Source organism: Colias croceus, chromosome 16, assembly GCF_905220415.1.
Source record: "Colias croceus chromosome 16, ilColCroc2.1".
Lineage (NCBI taxonomy): Eukaryota > Metazoa > Arthropoda > Insecta > Lepidoptera > Pieridae > Colias > Colias croceus.
This window is the reverse complement of record NC_059552.1, coordinates 3,417,702-3,420,542: the sequence shown is the minus strand read 5'-3', so window position 1 is coordinate 3,420,542 and position 2,841 is coordinate 3,417,702. Positions and strand designations below refer to the sequence as shown.

At 31.8% G+C, this 2,841-nt stretch overlaps 1 long non-coding RNA gene across 1 annotated transcript; it reads right to left on the bottom strand.

Moving 5' to 3' along the window:
• Positions 1-1,721: 1,721 nt before the first annotated feature.
• On the bottom strand, positions 1,722-2,552 carry LOC123698520. The gene is made up of 2 exons (XR_006752416.1): positions 2,494-2,552; positions 1,722-1,966 (listed from the first exon to the last, which is right to left on the bottom strand). It is a non-coding gene; the product is annotated as an uncharacterized LOC123698520 (long non-coding RNA).
• Positions 2,553-2,841: the final 289 nt, after the last annotated feature.

Genomic DNA, 2,841 nt, shown 5'->3' with positions numbered 1-2,841 from the left:
CCTTTTGTTGAAACTGTGCGTTAGTTTCAAATGTTGTGTTTATTTTTAGATGCTCTCTGTTATATTAAATGGGAACGTTGTTAGTATATTTGTGGTTAAGTTTTATTCTCATCAGGAATAAGACATCAATTTATTGTATGTGCTCATAAGTCGTTAAAGTTTGGAAAAAAATTTAATTCATGTACCTAATTTTTATTCTTATTGTTTAAATTTAGCACATGTGTTGAGTACACACGTGCATACTCTATTATAGCATAGATTTTTAATATGTGAATGCTTTTACTTTTATTTGCTCATCTTATCTGTTTATAAGCCTTTTGTTATTTTCCGGTATTTATTATATAATATTATGTACTGGCAAGTAATGCTATTGTAATTTTTTTACACAGCGTGAAGAAAGAACACGTATTCTTAAATAATATTTGTTATGTTATTCGAACGGTGAAGGAAAACATCGTGAGGAAACCGACATGTCGAAGAATTAAAAAGTTCGACGACATGTGTTATCCGCCAACACGCACTTGGCCAGCGTGGTGGATTATGGCCTGTACCCTCATAGGAGGCCCGTGTCCCAGCAGTGGGATCGTATATGGGCTGATGATGATGATGTTATTCTGGGTGTTTTAATTTCATTTAGGGCCGATTTTTCAATTCTTGGTTAAAACTTATCCGTCCAATAAATTATAACACGATAATATTAAAATGTCACATATACACCATCAAATACAGATACCTAATTAATACGTTATTTAACGAATAAGTTTTAACCAAGGATTGAAAAATCGGCCCTAATTGCTACAACAATTCAAGACAATTGAACAAAGAAGGATAAACAAATATTTTTGTTTTTCCAGAATATTAAGTAAGTACTAACTTTGTTATTGGTCGCTCGGTCAACTGTAGTCGTATCTTGCCTACAAATTTCGTTATTTATATTTTAAATTCACAGATTCGACACTCATTGAATATTCCGATCAGGAAAGTTCCTAGTATAACCATTGAGATAATATGAATATGGAGCAGACACCACGAACAAAATCTGTGCGCCAAGCGCGGCGGCGCGGGGCGCGCGAATGGCGGCTAGACAGTCATAGATTATGCGATGTCACTGACTCACCGCTATAGAGGCGACACTTTGTTTCATTCTGTCTATTTTATTGGGTGCCACTCATTACATGCATGTTGACTTGAAATTTTCTTTGTACTTACTTAATATTTATTTTAGGTATAAACTGACTTTACTTAATTTTAATTGTTATTTTTTATATTTAATTTTTCTGTGATTTTATGTAGTTATGTTTCTTTGATTATTATTATTTGTGATATGTCAATTTTATATTTTATGATTGTGATTTATATTTCATATTATGTGTATTAGTGATTTTTGTGGGTCTTTGTTACTCTTAAATAAAGAATTTATTATATTATTATTATTTATTATTTACTACGCGGGGCTAACAATATCTGGCATATAATATAGGATGATGTAAATAGTGACGTCATATGGTATAATTTAATTTTTTTCGCGTTTTAGGTTCAGTCAGGGCTATGGGAAGTTTCATTCCTTACAAAGTGAGCCTTTTTTAGAAAAAAATAAAATAAAAGCCGTTTATTTTTTTTTCCTCAGAACATGTTCCCGGCTCAGAAATTGCTTGTATTGCCAATACTATTGTAGCACACCTTCGGCTAAAATAAATAAAATAATAATAATGTTAGTGATGGCTAAAATAATATTTTATTTGTTATACAAATCCGTAAAATTTTATTATTATTACTAACATCAATACAAGGAACAGCAGACTTCTTTAGAAAACGCCTTCCCGCTTTTGTGGTATATTTATCCTCATCGCGAAAATGCAATGAACAGACGCAAGTTCTATCGGATGGTAACCAGGTTTCTTCACTGCGGTTGTTTTGGACAAATTTTACCCATTTTTCCCTTTCTTCACGGCCCAGACATGGAAACCTTGAATAGAAAAAATATTAAATTTTACTTATCTCTGAACTAGAGGTCGGCCCCGGCTTCGCCCCATATTTCGCAATAAAAAGTAGCCTATGTTCATTCTCAGGGTCTAAAGATTGTCTGTGCCAAATTTCATCAAAATCGGTCCAGTAGTTTATGAGCCTATTCATTACAATCAAACAAACAAAGTTTTCCTCTTTAAAATATTAGTGCAGATAAATAAATAATAATTCAATTATACCTACGCTCCAGTCAGTAGCTTATACAATATCAATTTAAAACTTGATTAAAATCAATTAACAAAAAAAAATTGGTGATTAAGTAATTGATTTTCATATATCATGATTTTATGCTTTTCTAAATATGTAAAATTATTATTTTATACTATAAAAATATACGCCAGCAAATATTACTAACAACACTTATTTCATGCCCAATGTCATATCTTAAATTTTTAATCTATGACAAAATGTCGCCCGCCAAAAATTTTGCTCTAACTAAGTTTTAAAAATTATTATCTAGTTACTTACTGATGAAAAGTTATTCCTTTGCACTTTTCCGTATTATTTGTATTATTTGTGCAATATCGTAACACACACGTAGGCATATTTGATGCGTTTCACTTTAAAACAAATAAAAAATGAGCGTGACGTTCGCGCCAATGAGCGGAGCAAGCGACTGAGTGCAGTTACGCCAGATGACGTATGTTGAGCGGAACATATGTGATGTAGGCGGTATCGTCTCCATATTCATATTATCTCAATGAGTATAACTTAGAAATTCTATGTACTTTTAAAATCGAAATTTGAAATAGACTTGCGTTTAGAAATCCGGATAGATTCTGAATTTAAATCTGTTTAGGATAATTGTATGATACC